Source organism: Neofelis nebulosa, chromosome 15 (assembly GCF_028018385.1).
Source record: "Neofelis nebulosa isolate mNeoNeb1 chromosome 15, mNeoNeb1.pri, whole genome shotgun sequence".
NCBI lineage: Eukaryota > Metazoa > Chordata > Mammalia > Carnivora > Felidae > Neofelis > Neofelis nebulosa.
Genome location: NC_080796.1, coordinates 38,439,148 through 38,456,355, shown reverse-complemented (window position 1 = coordinate 38,456,355; position 17,208 = coordinate 38,439,148). Strand labels below are relative to the sequence as shown.

Here is a 17,208-nt window from a genome sequence, read left to right as displayed (position 1 = left end):
CGACAGGCCAGTTATTTTATACAATGTCTCTCAATTTAGAGTTGTCTGATGTTTTCTCCTGATTAAATTCAGGTTCTGCATCTTTGGTGGGAATATTGCAGAAACAATGCTGAGATCTCATTGCGTTCCCAGGTGGTGCAGATTTTGATTTGTTCCTTTATAGAGAATGTCAGCTTTAACTATTTGATTTAACTATTTGGTGTCTGCCAAGATTCTCCACTGCAAACTTACTCTTCTCTTTATAATTAATAAATATTTTATGTAGAGACACTTTAAAATAATGTGAATATTCCATTCTTCATCAAATCATCATTTATTAATTTATATTAGCATGAACTTATGACTTCTATTATATTCAATGGGTTACCATCTCTTAGATAATAGATAATATCTTTTTGCTGCTCAAATTGATCAGTAAGATTTCCTTCAAGCTGGCTTCTTTGTGCTTTTGTTGTTGTTGTATTACTTTTTATTTATTTTTTATTGAGGTATAATTAACACGTAGCATTATGTTAATTGTAGGTGTACAATAGACTGATTTGATATTCATACACATTGTGTATGTGTACACATTGTATACACACACACACACAGTGGCGCCTGGGTGGCTGGGTGCCTGGGCAGCTCAGTCGGTTAAGTGTCCTCCTTCAGCTCAGGTCATGATCTCACAGTTTGTGATTTCGAGCCCCAAGTCGGGCTCTGTGCTGACAGCTCAGAGCTTGGGGCCTGCTTCAGATTCTGTGTCTTCCTCTCTCTCTCTCTCTCTGCCCCTCCCTCGCTCACACTCTGTCTCTCTCTCAAAAATAAATAAACATCAAAAAAAATTTTTTATATACACATTTTCTTTTTGTACAGTATTTTCAGTTTTATTTTAAAAATGCACATACAACAAAAATTGTCGTGAGCCATTTCTTGGGTCTACTTGCATTCAGCACTTGCATTTGAGCAGCTTTCTCTGTTTTTACAATCCCAAAAAATTCCTTCTATCGTTTCAAGCAGTCCTTCTTTGTCCTGCCAGGCCCTGCTTCTGCTAGGTTTTCCAATCTCTCAGGTGTATTTAATGGGTGTGTTTTCAAAGCTTGTTCCAAAAGCCTCTGTTCTGTTGTCCAAGGGGTGAAATCTGTTCGTGGACCTTCAAATCGTTCTGAAGGTGTTGCTTGGGACACCATTCCATGCTCTTTTTAAATTTTATCAAAATCCTTTTTGTTTGTGTCATCTTTTTTTATGAGGATCAAGTTCTTGAAGACTCTGCTCTACCAATAACATCTTTGGCAGTTCTCTTGACTCCAGAAGAAGGTATGTTCATGTAATTAGCAATAACTTCCCATCCTCACTTTGTTCCACAGGAAAGAGGTTCAATTAAGTAGTAATTGCAAATCATCTTCTGCCTAATTTTTACTGCCATTTCCACTTTGTCAGTTGATTTGTCTGCATTCTTAGATGCTGTCACAGGAGAGCTTCAGATTCCTCTCTTTTCTAATGTGCTCATTTATTTCTTCTCTTTTTTACAGAGCAGATTTTGCTACTTTTTTCGTAGGTGATGTCAGTGTTTCAAACACAGTAAGCTTGCTAGTTCAAGTCAATCACAACATTTTTCCACTTCTTCCATCACTTTAACCTGCTCTGCCTCATTGTCAGAAAAGTGATTCCAGGGGCACCTGGGTAGTTCAGTCGGTTGAGTGTCCAACTCTTGATTTTGGCTCAGGTCATGATCCCAGGGTCCTGGGATCGAGCCCCGAATCTGGCTCTGCACTGAGCATGGAACCTACTTAAGATTCTCTCTCTCTCTCTCTCTCTCTCTCTCTCTCTCCCTCCACCCCCCGCCCCTCTCCCCTGCTCTCATGCTCTCAAAAAAAAAAAAAAAAAAAGTGATTCCAGGTCTTATGTGTTTCAAAGTTTTTCCTTTCCTTTTTAATGGCTTTTTTCTGAATAGTTTTTCCTTCTTAGCCAATAATGCTTATTGTCTAACTTCCTCCTCCTCTTTCTCTTTCACTAACCAAGAAGCTTCTAGTTCGGCTTGTCTTTGTTTTTCTTTAGCTTCTTGCCCCTTCCATTGTGCTTCTGCTTTGGCTCTCTTTTCTGCTTCTTTCACAATTTTTTCTTCTTCCTTAAACTTCTTAATCACTGGACCACAGCTATGTGCATTGTCAACTAATGTTCTTACTTTGTTCATTTCTCCTTTTTTTCTTTGTGCCCCGTTGCTCTCTACTGCTTTTCAATCCATCTCCTCTCATCACAACATTCTGCTTTTTCTTTTTCTTCTTCATCTAAATAAGAAAATTCTCTCCAAGAATCAAAATTATACCAGAAAGAACAAAATTCATCAATATCTTCAAATGATGAATTCATAACCCCAGGTTAGGGACATTTTTCTTTTTACTCAATCATCTGGAATTCCTTTGAAACACTGGGGGAAACACTTCAAAGAAAGTGTCCTTTGCTTCACTTTTAGAAGGAATCGAGTTATCAAAAGTAGGATCTACATTGTTGAATGCTTGTCTTTCCACCAGATCAGATAACATTTCGTAAGCCTTAGTTATGCAAGTGAAGTAGTTGTTATCTCCTTCTTTATTGGTTCACCAGCTGCTTTCCATTTGTCTGGGTGATGTTTTAAAATCATTGCTTTATCTTCCAGTCTTTGGGATCAAGTGTTTTCAACAGGAAAACTCTTCTAACTGCAATTCTTCATCTTCTGATCCCTCTGATAACTCTTTCTTATCCTCCAGTTCCTGAAAAGAGGCAGAAGCATTTCTGTTCTCTTAACAAAAAGCTTCAAACCACCTGACAGGGTGTTGAAGCAGAGGTCAGACTGTGGGTGGAGCCCTGGCCATCTGCAGTGCCCAGCAGGAGCAGCAGGAGGGCACCAGGCTACAACACATTTTCTTTATCCATTCGTCCATAGATGGACACTTAGGTTGCTTCTGTATCTTAATTACTGGAAATAATGCTGCCATGAACTTGGGGGTGAATATATCTTTTCAAGTTAGTGTTCTCATTTTCTTCAAATGCCCAGAAATGGAATTGCTGGATCATATGGTAGTTTTATTCTTAATTTTTTCGAAGAAACTTCATATTGTTTTCCATAGTGGCTGCACCAATTTACATTTCCACCAACTGTGTACAAGAGTTTCCTATTCTCTATACTCTCACTAACACTTATTTCCTGTCTCCTTGATAGTAGCCATTCTAACAGTTGTGAGGTGATATCTCATTGTGGTTTTGATTTGCACTTCCCTAATGGTTAATGATGTTGAGCAACAGGTATAGGTACATTATACATTGGCCATCTGTATGTCTTCTTTGGGAAAAATGTATATTCAGATCTCCTCTCCCCACCTTTTTTTAATCAAATTGGTTTTTTCTATTGATTTTTATGCATTCTTTATTTTGGGTATTAGCTGCTCAGTAGGTTTCCTTTTCATTTTGTTGATGGTTTCCTGTGCTGTGCATATATCCTTTTGATATGGGCCTTCATTCTGAGAACAATTTACTCTGTGGCCCAATAGGATGCCCCAAAAGTTTTGACTGAGCCCTGGAATCAGTCATCTCTGGAAAACCCTGATACTTATTTAGTAGAAAATGATATTTAGAAACCTGGATGGAAAGTGAGCTCATTGCTACTGAGGTGGAAAGGGGGTGCTACTGCAAGGCCATCATGCATACACATGCACATCTATACCCATCTCTTTATTTATTTTATTAATTTAAACTATTATATTTATTGAAATCATGAGTTCACACCAATACAGCCAATTCCAACCTAACACCACAGTGTTCATCCCAGTTTTCTCCCTTTCCACTACATAGTGAAAATCCTGACTCCCATTTTTCTTGATATCTTCATCTTTTTGATTAATCCCCCAGTTTGTAATCCATTTCCCATTATTGCTGCCAGGTGTTCCCTATATAGACGACATCTTTATTCTGCTCAGGCTTTGAAACCTCATGGCCAGGCTGCACTCCACATGGGCACCCTTCCACCCAGCTTGGGCTCTGACACTCTGCTCTGGGTGCCCTACCATGTGAATGCCCTCCTTACCCAGCTTGGCTCTAACACCCCACCCTGCACTCCCCACAAAGTAGACTGCCTCCTCCTCCCAATGAGGCTCTGACCCCACACCAGACTGAGCCTGGCAAGATGCTCTTGACTGGTTCGGAGGGCTCTGCCTCCCCCCATCACACCACCCACCTCAAGATACAAGGGGCATCTGATTTAATATCTGAGCTTTTCAGAAAGGAGAAAAGAAGCCAACTGAGACATTATCAAATGCTATTTTAAAATATGAGAATCATTCTAGAGGGAAAGAAATCACCAGAAACTTTCATTTAAAACTGCTTGAAGGGGTGCCTGGGTGGCTCAGTCAGCTAAGCATCTGACTCTTGATTTTGGCACAGGTCAAGATCTCACAGTTATTGAGTTTGAGCCCTGCATCCAGCTCCAAGCCCCGTGTTGACAGTGCAGAGCTGCTTGGAATTCTCTCACTTTCCCTCTCTCTCTGATGTGCTCACACACACTCTCTCTCTCAAAATAAATAAATAAACTTAAAAAAAATTGCTAGAAAAAGATTTTCAGCTAATTAAAGCATTGTTTTTTTAAAATGAATTCTAACCATGAAGAAAATGTTTATTTCCCATGAAGTTCTTATATCAACCAATAAACAAAAATATATTCATTATACCATACTTTGTGAAACTTCCCCTAGCATATACATGGCCCAGTGCAAGAGGACAAATGTAGACTTACAAACCAGCAGAAAAAAAAATACTTGAAAGTTCTGAGTTATATTAATAAACTTTCAAATAAAATAGGTTCTATCCTTGTACCTTGATAAATTACCTTTCATAACAAATATTTTTAAATGTATGAAATTATGTTGTTTTATATGATCAAAAGTCAGCTAAATATCAGAGATAACTGAATTTAATTATTACTGCATGTCTGGGGTGCTCTGTTGATGAGTCAGTAATAACTGAGGAATAACAAAACAAAGACACACAAAATTCATTAATTACATTTATTCCATGAAATTTACTTTTCTAGTTTTCATCTTAGCAAAACCACTAATTATGTGGTCATAATCAAGATTTTTCATATAATTTGTTTCTACTGTGAGTCATTCCAAATTAGATGGCCTTTCTTGAACCAGAGAAGTTCCTATGTAAGTTTTGTTGTTTGTTTATTTGTTTGCTTTTTACTGATTTGAATTTGAAGAAACTTTGCTGAAACAATAGCAACTAAAGTAAAATCTCTACAGCATTACTTAGATTCAGAAACAAATCATGAATTTTTGTATCCTGCTCAAACACTGTAATAAAGCTACATATGAAAAAGTATTGCAATTGCTAAATATTACAAGATATTTTAATTTCACTGTATATACCATTATCATTTAATAATTTTTATCATCTCTTAAATCAGCATCTATATCTGAGATTTTATATAAAGGATCAATTATAGAGGTGCCTGGGTGGCTCGGTAGGTTGAGTGTCCGACTTTGGCTCAGGTCATGATCTCATGGTTTGTAAGTCCAAGACCCGTGTCGGGCTCTGTGCTGACAGCTCAGAGCCTGGAGCCTGCTTGGGATTCTGGGTCTCCCTCTCTCCCTCCCCTCTCCCACTCACACTCTTGTCTCTCAAAAGTGAATAAATGTTTAAAAAAAATTAAGAATCAGTTATAACACATGTTATATCTAGACCTAGTACATATCAACTTAAGAGTAATATGAATCATTTAGTATTATACAATCTTTCCCCGATGTCGTGTTCAATGGTTGTAAGCGAGTAAGAAAATGGATGCTAGGCAGTATTGCAACATAACAACTCATTGTGTGAAAATGTATTCATATCATCTAAGACGAAGAAATTGGCAGGTTAGTTAATTAGTTTTCTCTCTTACCTGAGTGCTTCTACTACTCAAATCCTTCCCTCAGAAATGTTTGTTTCTAATGTTTGCAGTGGCACAAACTACAATCTTCAGCACGCAGACACAGTCACTTTTTATTTTGAGGACAGGAACAAGGGATGGAGAGATGAATGGGTTTGTCTCAAGAGGGGTTGTTTAGGATTACAGGTCATGCTGTGCCACAGCTGAGCTCATCTCATGAGTGACACACAGTCCACACATTTATATTTGTGTGTGTGTGTGTGTGTGTGTGTGTGTATGTGTGTGTGTGATAAATGGAGCCCTCTGAGGCATAGGACCCAAGCCAAAGGCCCCTTTGCTGGAGGCTAAGGACAGTAATGCTATGCTGCCTACAGGGTGTTAGGTTCTGTATAAAATAACAGATGAAGTCATAAGACAGGGCCTAGTTTTTCATAAGTTTGAAATCTAAGTGGAGAGCTGCCAGGGGAGAGGGAGGAGTATTAGGATCCATAAAGTGAATAAACACAGTAAGACTGAAAGGTGCCCAAATGTCCAGAAATAGGAGGCACTTTGTACAGATTACACACTGAATCCCCAGAAGTCCCAGACTGTCCCAGGGGCAGGGACTGTCTCAATGGCCATGGAACCATGCAGAGCACGTGGTACAAAATCAATGCACAATAAATGTTGAGAAGGAAAGAAAGGAGCATATGGCCTCTGAATTGATGAACTCAAGCTTCTGATGCTTTAAAAATAAGTTGTCCTCACCTCCAATCTGTCCCCCACTTCTTTCTTTCTTCCACCAGCCCTCTTAATTCTTCTTTACTCCCTCAAAGGCACACACTTAGAAGTAAATCTTATCCACTTTCTTAGGGTTAAGTCTCCAATGCATATTTGATATGGTCCCTCCCATTTGACTTTATTTTAATTAACATTTACCATGGAGTGTTGTACATTTAACAATTTATATGACCTTAGGGAATTTTTTTCCCCTATACATCCTATGTGATTTCATTTCTGTTGATGAGGTTTCTGACAAGGAAGTGAGGCACGGTAATCCTTAACATGGTTAGAGATGTTTTTTTTACAACAAAGTAACATTCTTGAGATGATTTTCCAGACCCATTAAAAATGAGAAGTCTTAAGCATGCCCAGTAACAAAAAGAAAAAAAAATAACTAATGTGGAATGAACCCAAATTTTTCTTCATCTGTTGTGGAACAGAGCTATACATGTACAGTCACTCACAAAAGCACTCGCAGCCATGCTCTAATTCACCCTCTTAAATGCCTGATATTTGATCCTATCTTGGTTAGCTCTGCTTGCTTTAATTATGATCAAAAGCTGGACATTGAGAAATAATCCAGATATTTGTCAAGCACCCACAAAGTTCATGGTACCAGATGAGGTCCTCAGAACATAGTGTACAGAAGAGACAGGCCTATTCTTAAGGAGTTTATAATCTAAGAAGAAAGGAAATAAGAACATACAATTACAGTAACTACAAAATGAATAGGTCAAAAGACTGCATTTCCAAGTTAGAGAATGGGTTGAATCCAAGTTAGAGAACAGGATGAATAAATTCAAGTCTTACCTAAATGCTGGTTTGCACAAAAGCATACACAAAAGGAAAGAAAGAAGCCAACAGAGAACATGATACATTTGACTTAACTTTTTAAAATTAAGGTAAAATTTACTTACAGTGAAATGCATACATCTTAAGTGTACAGTTCAATGGGTTTTAACAAATGTACATACTCCTGTAACAAAATAGCAATTATGATACAGAGTATTTCCATCACCCCAGATAGTTCATTAATATCCATAGTCCCTCTTTCATTCCTCATTTTAGTAATTTGTGTTTTCTCTCCTTTTTTCTTGGTCAGCCAATTTTATTACTTCTTTCAAAAAACCAACTTTTAACTATTTATTATTCCCCATTGTTTGGATATTTCTGTCTTATTGATTTCTGCTCTTTATTTTTTCCTTGTACTTTTTCTAATTTTGTTTACCTCCTCTTTTTCTAGCTTCTTAAGGTAGAAACTGAGGTCATTGATTTGAGAATTTGCCATGATCTGACATAAGCATTTAAAAAAGATAAAAAATTTCCCCATAACTTTTGAAGTATTTGTTATTATCATTCAGTTTGAAATATTTTCTACTTTCCTCTTTGCTGTTTCCTGACATATGGCTTATAGAGAAATGAGTTGTTTCATTTCCAAATATCTAGAGTTTCTTTAGGTACTTTATTTGTAATTAATTTCTAATTTAATTTCATGCTCTTCTGAGAATATACTCTATAAGATTTCAACCTTTTAAAATTTATACAGAATTACTTTATGAGCCAGCATATGGTCTAACTTGGCAACCATTCCATATTCACTTTGAAAGAATTCATATTCTGCAGTCGCTGGGTGAAATATGCTATAAATTTCAATTAAGTCAAGTTGGTTGATCTATCTTCTATATTCCTATTGATTTTTGTCTATTTGTTTTATCCACTTGTTACATTAATTGCCGAGAGAGGGATGTTAAAAACTGTGCATTTGTCTATTTCTCCCTTTTGTTCTCTCAATTTTGCTTCATGTATTTTGAAGTTGTATTATTAGGTTTATAGATACTTAGGATTTTTATATTTTCTTGATGAATCAATCCTTTCATCATTATAAAATGTTCTTCTTTTGGGGCGCCTGGGTGACTCAATCAGTTAAGTGTCCGACTTCAGCTCAGGTCATGATCTTGTAATTTGTGAGTTTGAGCCCTGCATCAGGCTCTGTGCTGATAGCTCAAAGCCTGGAGCCTGCTTTGGATTCTCTGTCTCCCACTTTCTCTGATCTGACCCTGCTCACGCTCTGTCTCTCTCTCTCTCTCTCTTACTCTCAAAAATAAGTAAACATTAAAAAAAATGTTCCTCTTTATCTCTGGCAATGTTCCTTGAAGTCTACTTTGCAGTCCATTAATATAATCACAACTGCTTTCTTATGCTTATTGCCTGCATGATCTCCTTTTTCCTCATTCTTGTACTTTGAACTTATCAGTTTATGTTGAAAGTGCATTCTTCTGTAGACACTTGTCTCTCTCTGTAATCCATTCTGACCATCTTATTTTTTTAATTGCAGTATTTAATCCATTTACAGGGAATATAATTATTGATATCTTTGGGACTGGGTTTACAATCTTGCTTTTAGTTTTCTATATGTCCTATCTATTATTTCTTCTCTCCCTCCTTTCTTTTTTCTTTGGGCTTAAGCAAATATTTTTAATATTACATTTCAATTCTTCTACTTTTTTTTAGCAACACATCATTGCATTATTTTTAGTGGTTGCTCTAGGGATTACAATATATAATTTTAACTTACTACAATATGTAATTTTTAACTTATTACAGCTTAATTAGGGTTAATATTGTACACATACAATTAAGGGAGTATACTGTACAATTCCATTCCTAGTCCTCCATATTTTTTGGCTTTTTTTTTTTGTGATATATTTCATTGTTACATATGTTTTAAATCCCACTATGAAGTGTTACTATTTTTTTAAATAATATGTTTTTAAAAGAAATTAATCAGTCTAATGTTTATAATTGGAATCACAGAAGGAGAGAAGAGAGTAAATGGAGCAAAAATTACTTTTCCAAACTGTGAAAAACATGTACTTAGGCGTATATTTATCCAAGAAGTTTAGTGAACCCCAGGTTGACAAAGACAAAGTACACATATGCTCTCCTGCACACACACACACACACACACACCCAAGCTGGAGAAAAAGAGATACATTACATGCAGAGGAATAATGATAAGAATGACAGCTAAATTCTCATTAGAAACAATGGAAGCCAGAATTCAATGAACACCTCTTAAAGTGCAGAACAAAAACAAGAAAAAGCTTTTAGCACATAATTCTAAATGCAGCAAAAATATCTTTCAAAAGTAAGGGTGAAGGTTTAGTTTCCCATATTTACAGGGTGATATATTCAAGCAGATCCTTCCACAGATACTGATTATGAAATCTGGACAAAATGTTTTTAAAAAACAACTATTTAAAGGCATTCAAAAGAAACCACGGAAAAGTTTCCACTTGAAAACCCATGACTGAAATATGTAAGAATTATGTTTGGGATGTTTTTGTCTTAAAATATTCTTCCAAACTCCATATATCCAGAAGCAGAAAAACTAAAGCCTTACTCATTCAGTGCAACAGAGGGCAGAGTTCAAGGCTGAAAGAGCAGCTAGAAATTTAGAAATGTAATCCTAAAAGGGCAAAAGTGTCAAAACCTGAATATTAATCTGCCCATAAACTGACTACTAGTTTATGATTGCATGGGACATACCAATGATACCAATGGGACAATAACAGTTTTAATCCAGTCAAATTAACTGCTTATTAAAATTAAAAAAACAACAATCCTGGGCGCCTGGGTGGCTCAGTCAGATGAGTGTCCAACTCTTGGTTTTGGCTCAGGTCATGATCCCAGCATCATGGGACTGAGCCCCGCATCAGGCTCCATGCTGGACGTGGAACCTGCTTAAGATACTCTCTCTCTCTCTCTCTCTCTCTCTCTCTCCCCTTCTGCCCCTGTCCCCTGCTCATGCTCATTCCCTCTCTCTCCCTTCAAAATAAAATAATAATAATTAATAATAATATTAGCAGAAAATATGAAGATAAGAATGTGATTTGCCTAAGGAAAAAAACCAACAATCTTTAGAAGAATATAAGAATATCCAGTGTTGATACAATGTATTATCTATAGTATTCAGTTTTCAATAAAAAATTACTAGCCTTACAAAAAAAAAACCCAAAAAACAGGAAAGCATGACACATTCAGGGAGAAAGGAAGTCAACATATAGTGATTCCAAGTGGGCCCAATATTATATATAGAAGTCAAAGATTTCAAAGCAGCCATTATAAAGAATTAAAATGTGTTCAAAGAACTAAAGGAAACAGTGGTCTCAATTCTCATACAGATAAAGAATCTCAATAGACATGTGGAAATTATTTTTTAAAAAAGAACAAATACAAATTCTAGAGTGAAAAGTAGAATATAGAAATGGAAATCATTACATATTTGTAATGTCAGACTCAACTTCATATTTGAAAACAGAATCAGTAAACTTTAAGGAGATCAAAAAAATTACTCAATATGAAGAACAATCAGAAAAAAGATTGAAGCATTTTCAAAAACCTGTCGGACAATATAATTGGAGTCTCAAAAGAGAAGAGAGTATGGGACAGAAAAATATTTGATGAGTGTTGGCTGAAAATTTCCCAAATTTAGTAGAAAATATTAATTTCCAGGGGCGCCTGGGTGGCTCAGTCAGTTAAGTGGCCGACTTCGGCTCAGGTCATGATCTCGCGGTCCGTGAGTTCGAGCCCCGCGTCGGCCTCTGTGCTGACAGCTCAGAGCCTGGAGCCTGTTTCGGATTCTGTGTGTCTCTCTCTCTGACCCTCCCCCGTTCATGCTCTGTCTCTCTCTGTCTCAAAAATAAATAAACGTTAAAAAAAATTTTTTTTTAAAAAAGAAAATATTAATTTCCATATCCAATAAGCTCAACAAACCCCCAAATAGGATAAATACAATGAAAACCACAGCTAGTTAGCACATCAGGGTCAAACTGCTAAAAACCAATAACACTATATGTTAGTTATACTGGAATTTAAAAAATAAATGAGTTTGAAAACTGATGAAAACCAAAAATAAGGAAAAATCTTAAAACCATATTTTTTCTGGTGTTCTTATTGTCGGTAATAGGAGAAGAAATCCAAGACTAACTAGTCCAGTAATGGTTGGAAAGGAGAAGTCCTAAACATTTATTTTCAGTCTGGTTCTCCTAAGACCAGATGATTAACTTGTACCCATTCTACTTTTATTTCTGTTATGCTCTACATGTGCCATTACTTATTTTTAGGATTACTCTGTACATCCTATGACTACTACTCCTTTGAACTATCTCTATTAGTCAGCTCAGGCTGCTACAATGAAATACCATAGACTAGGTGGCTTAAACAACAGCCTATTATTTCTCACAGTTCTGGAGGCTGCGAAGTCCAAAATCAGGTGCTAGCAGATTCAGTTCCTGGTAAGAGCTCTCTTCCTGGCTTGTTGATGTCTGTCTTCTTTTGCCAAATGTCCTCATTTGGCAGAGAGAAAGAGAACTCCAGTGTCTCTTCCTCTTGTTATAAATACACTAATCCCATCATGAGGGTCCTCTCTCACGACCTCATCTAAACCTAACTGCCTTCCAAAGACCACACCTACAAATACCACCATACTGGGTATCCTGGAGGGACACAAACATTCAATCCCTAACACTATCATTGGTCCTCTTAAAACAATCAAGACACTTAATTGCTCTGCTACTTTATTTTCTATGTTTATTTATTTTTTGAGAGAGAGAGAGACAGAGTGCGAGCAGGGGAGGAGCAGAGAGAGAGACACACACAGAATCCGAAGCAGGCTCCAAGCTCTGAGCTGTCAGCACAGAGCCCTACACGGGGCTCAAACCCATGAACTGCGAGATCATGACCTGAGCAGAAGTCAGACACTCAACCAACTGAGCCACCCTGGCGCCCCTCTCTGCTACTTTTGATGAAGTTTTGGTTGAGCCTTTAGAATTAAAAAAAATAAACTCCTTGGACTTCTCTTAAAACAAACGACTAAACTTCATCTGTTTCTCTGTTTATTTGAGAAACAAAATGCATTTGAAGACTTGAATTTAGGAAGAGTGGTGGGGGGAAGGCTGTCATCTAATCCAGGACTTTTAGACAGCTGTCAATCATTCCAGAATGGTTCTTTAACTGACCCTTTCTCTTCTTTCTTTTATCTCTTTCTGGGTCACTATCTTGGGAGTCAGAATAAGAATATGGTTTAACATATTGTTAAAACGATCCTGGAAGGAGAGGGAAAGCTTTCATCTAAAACATTCTGCTTCCCTCTGCGCCCTGCCTTCAAACCCTCGGATGATAGGCAGTTTTAACAGCGTTTAAGAATCATTGACATGGTACTTCCCAACCTTCTCTTCCCCTATTTAGAAGAAAAAATTCTTCTTTTATCAAGGGCCAAAGTTAACATTAAAAATGTTTTTAACCAGACTCATTCTTTCATTTCCAAGGCTGATTTAACAGTGGTAGCCTAAACTGACACTGGAACGAAATTGAAACAATCTAAGTCCAAAAACAAGTTGTATCCATATAATAAATTTGAGTACTATGTTTTAGCTGTATTTCAAGTAAATATTAAGGTTTTTGAAAGCACTTTACTAGTTCAAATTGAAGGGAATGTGTAGCTGTTTCATAAAACTATTGAATAAATTTGGTCCACAGAAATATTCTCCAAAACAACCTAAAGTAAAGTAATAGCCACTTGGTTAAGTTCTACTCTTTGAGAAGGGAAGGCAGCGTTTTTACCTTGAGCATTATATGGAATATCTTTAGAAGAACTGAAAGGTGTTTTTTTTTTTTTTCTTAAGACATCACCACTTTTAATATAGTGATGAATGGCATCCTGTGAGGGAAGAATAATGGACGGAAAAATTGAGGGAAAGGGCCATGTTGGAACTCGTTAGGACTAGCCACAGAGTGATGGCATTCCCCCAGACCAGAGTCAGCACATTTCAACAGAACCAAATTTTAAATCTGAATTTCGTGTCTTTTGTTTTAATTTATAATTCTAGTCACATTTTTATTTGTTCTGCATTTTCTTCTTGGCAATCCTAATTATTGACACAAGGGACAAATTGGTCAAATTTGTGGCTAGAAAGAATCAGGATGGCTGTACCTGACAGGAATTTGTGCCTACCTTTTACAGCCTGGAGTATAAGACTCTCTCCAAAACCAAGCAAGTGAGAAATTCAAGATGCAATGGGTAGAGATGGAATTTTCCAGACCTTGAGATGGGCAAGAGAACAAGAAATACATATTCTTGTATGTTTAGTTTAGGTTTATTTATTTTTCTCAGCACACTTTATGCACATGAAATATGAGAGGAAATTTACTCTACTGTGTATCTCTGTAAATTCCAAATTCCTTTGGCTGTAATGCAGAGAAATTTTGAAAACAGGTCCAGACTGTTAATTGCCTGTCAGTTTGATTTCGTTCTCCACATTGAGACAAATTTGACAAGCTTGTCAGAGAACCTTGTAGCTTCCTCGATTTTCCTCTTCTTCCTCTCTCAAGGAAAGGACGTTTGCATATCCAAACATTCCAAATCTTTTCTACCTCCCCTAACCCCCCAAATTCTGGACATTAGTTTGTTTGTTTGTTTGTTGTTCTATTTTCTTAGCCAGAGTGCAGAGAATAGGCTTATCTCCTCTTCCAATGGGCCTGAGCTCAGCCCACTTGGGAATAAAGCAGTCTCAAAGCCTGGCTGTTAAGAACGTACAAAACATAAAAGGAACCAAATCATGTTTAAAAAAAATTAAACCTCAGGAACTTATTCTATACCCTCTCTAGGGCATGTACCTGTAGGCTCACTGAGCCAGTACCTGCATGTCTGAAGGAAAACTTGCATTTGGAGGTTAAGGAAGGATGTTTCTAGTGATATGGAGGTTTGTCAACCCTATTAGAAAACCCTCTCCATGGAAGTCAGCCTAATCAAGAATTTCTCAGAACTATTAAATTTCACTTAAAAGTAAATCAGTTCCTCAGCAGGTATATAAATGAACCCCAGGAATCAGGTTCACGTATCTCACGGCTACTTATATCTGAGTCTACACAGTCAAGCCGCATGGCAAGTGTTCGCACTAGTGACATGGGAGCAATATAAAGAGCTAGTCTGCTCGGTCAGGACTTCTGAAAGCCTGTAGACAATCACATAATTGAATTCTTTTCATTTTCATCGTCTGTGTGGAAGAGGGGATGCTGGACAATGTCTACAACATCAGCTTTATCCAAGGGTTTCCGAATGTGAGTGATCATAAAAATTATCCGCGCGCTTTGTGAAAATACTTTCTAAGCCTCACCTCATAGACCTGAGTCAGCAGTAGGGCTTTGAAATTTATATAATTTGAAAAGCTCCCCGGTCAATTAGGGACCAGCTGGGTTTTTGAGAACCACTCCTTTATTTTCCTTATAGAGCAGAAAATAATTATTAAATTAAATTAGGATGATAATATACCAAATTACAACTGAATATCTACTTGACTGAACTCAGTGGTTTTGCATAATAACCAAAATTATGTTGGCAAAGTCAGAAAATTTCTACTTAAGTTATTTAAGGATTCATGGCTGTGTTTATAAAGCCAGCCTGACTCCAGAGGGCTTTCTCTACTTAGACTGCTCTTCTCTCTCCCTACCATCCCGTTCATTTGAGGAAATTACTTTATTCCCCAATAAAATACGTTTATTGTTATCGTTGATGATACAAAGCAGTATATGCATGGCAAAAAATTTAAACACATAAAGTAAAAAGAACAAAAAGTAAACATGATTTCCAACATTACCATGTTCAGATAATCCCCATTAATTTTGGATCTATCCTTTCATAAAACTCTTTGTGTACACATAGAAATACATAACGCTAAATAGATATTTATATAACTATTGTAGATTAGATTATTGGTCAGAAATATTAACTCTCTCTCCCGACTCCACTTCCATGAGTAGCGCATACTTCCCAGTCCCCTGACTTTGTCATTCCCTTTGGCCAATAAATGACAATGTACCAGTTTCAAGCCTAGGCCTGCTCATGCCTCTCATATCTCTTCTTGACCTCGTGAGATTCTGTTATTCCATAAGAAGAGCCTACCCTAGCCCTCCCACTGATCCCGCTTTGTGCAAAACCTTCTCTGCTGGTCCAGTTAAGCCACAGCTGGAGAAGATAAGTAAATGCTTATTGCTCTTTGTCAATGAGAGGTTGCAACTCTTTTTATACAACTATATGTGGGCAATGAAAGAAAAAAAATTTTTTAATTTTAGAGAGAGACAGCATGCGAACGAGGGAGAGAGGCAGAGGGAGAAAGAGAGAGAATCCAAAGCAGGCTCCATGCTCAGCGTGGACCCCCATGCGGGGCTTTATCTCACAACCCTGGCACTATGACCTGAGCCAAAATTAAGAGTTGGACACTCAAATGACTAAGCCACCCAGGTGGCCCTCTCCAAAATTTTCAAAATAATAAATTTTATAGTATTATCCATCCATGCATGAACACTGTATTTTTTTATTTTGTTGTTGATTTTTATTTGCTTGTTTGCTTTCTACATCTCTGCCACTCTCCTTACCATCCCTCTCCTCCACCCCCCATGTATCCAATATTACCAATCTATATTGTATCTTTCTATACCTTTTTCCACTTTTATATAATTATACACAAATATATAAACATATACACAAAGGAGAACTGTCATTGTCTTAAAAAAATAGGATAATATCACAACGGTGATATACCATGAAGGATAATAAGTACAAGCACATATATATTTCCTTATTAAATAAAAATAAAGTCATCAGGGTGGGCCCTAATCCAATATGACTTGTATCCATATAAGAAGAGAAAATTTGGATACAAATACACAGAGGGAAGACTATGGGAAGATATAGGTGGAAGACAGCCTTCCATAAGCCCAGATGAGAGGCCCAGAAAAAAAAAACAGCCCTCCAGAACTGTGAGAAAATATATTTCAGTTATTTAAGCCACCCGGTACTTTGTTCTGGCAGCCTTAGCAAACTAATACAGATGGATAGGAGAAATCCATTAAAAGACAGAGGAAAAAGGGCACTTACACACTGCTGTAAGAAATGTGAATTCTAACAGGCTTTTTGGAAAGCAATTTAGCTATTAAAAATTTGTTTCCAGTTATTTTGCCACTACAACAATACAATTAAAACTATATACATGCATTTATCCTCACTGAATAAGCCTTTATTTTTATGGACAAATTCACAAGAGTGGTAATGCTGGCCCCAGATCATAAAAAAGAAGCTTTTCTTGTGGGTTCCCCAGAGTCCTATTCTTCCTGCAATGACTCTATAAAATTGCTGCTCTCAAAATATTTCATTTGCTAAAACTTAAGCAGCATGTTAAGTATGGAAATCACTTCAGAAAATCAACAAAATAAAAGGTAGCACAACTCTGTAACAATGCAGTTTGTATTCATTTCCTATTGTTGCATAACAGATTACCATGAATTCAGTGGCTTAAAGCAACACATATTTATTATTTCACAGTTTCTGTGGGTCAGGAGACTTAGGATGGCTTAGCTCAGTCCTCTGCAAGACAGAAGCAAGGTGTTAGCTGGGCTGTGTTCTCATGTGCAGGCTCAACTGGGAGAAGAACTGCTTTTAAATTGATTTGGGCTGTTGGTAGAATTCAGTTCTTTGTGGTTGTAAGACCAGCGTCTTACTGGCT

General features: G+C 37.0%; 1 pseudogene; it reads right to left on the bottom strand.

The window, feature by feature from the left end:
* Positions 1-866: 866 nt before the first annotated feature.
* Positions 867-7,128, bottom strand: LOC131495548 (dnaJ homolog subfamily C member 2-like; annotated as a pseudogene).
* Positions 7,129-17,208: the final 10,080 nt, after the last annotated feature.